We start from the raw sequence: 703 nt of genomic DNA, 5'->3' as shown, positions 1-703 counted from the left end.
AAATGCACGCATCACCACTGGGTGGGCTCAGTGCTCATCGGCATGTATTAGCTCTAGAATTACCACAGTTATCCAAGTAACAAAGCGAGCGATCAAAGGAACCATAACTGATTTAATGAGCCATTCGCAGTTTCACTGTACCGGCCGTGTGTACTTAGACATGCATGGCTTAATCTTTGAGACAAGCATATGCTACTGGCAGGATCTTTTCCATAGATGCTGCCTGGTCTGCTGAGTTCCTCCAGCATTTTATGCGTGCTGCTTGGATTTCCAGCATCTGCAGATTTTCTCTTGATTGCTTGTCTATTACTCATTTTTACACCGTAAATCTGAAGGCTACACATTTCAAAGTAAGTTTTATTATCAGAGTACAAATCTGTTACCACATACAACATGTTCTTTGTATGTGTCCTGCTTTGTTGCATTTTCAGCAAGTTTCACCTTTAAATCTGCATTGGTCTGGTGAATGTGAGCCCCTGCCACAACAATAACACAATTGTTTGGCCAGGCTGGTTGCTGCTTAGACACTGCAATTTTGTTCACGCTCACCTTCATTCCAGTATGCAACTTAATTGCATCTGTCTGTTATTTCCATTGACACAGCGATATCAACTGCTCTTATAAATGTGAGTTGTGCTTCAGTTAGAAGCTATTTTTGAATGCTTTCTTGTAAGATTCCACAAACTAAGTGATTCGCCCATTA

General features: G+C 41.1%; 1 non-coding gene across 1 annotated transcript in view; it reads right to left on the bottom strand.

Moving 5' to 3' along the window:
- LOC140205649 (18S ribosomal RNA) overlaps positions 1-217 on the bottom strand; it is a 1829-nt gene extending 1612 nt beyond the window's left edge. The window contains exon 1 of the ribosomal RNA XR_011887917.1: positions 1-217. This exon is cut by the window's left edge and continues 1612 nt beyond it. This is a non-coding gene — a ribosomal RNA (18S ribosomal RNA).
- Positions 218-703: the final 486 nt, after the last annotated feature.

The sequence above is a fragment of the Mobula birostris genome, chromosome 11, assembly GCF_030028105.1.
Source record: "Mobula birostris isolate sMobBir1 chromosome 11, sMobBir1.hap1, whole genome shotgun sequence".
NCBI lineage: Eukaryota > Metazoa > Chordata > Chondrichthyes > Myliobatiformes > Myliobatidae > Mobula > Mobula birostris.
This window is presented reverse-complemented; position numbering and strand designations above follow the sequence as displayed.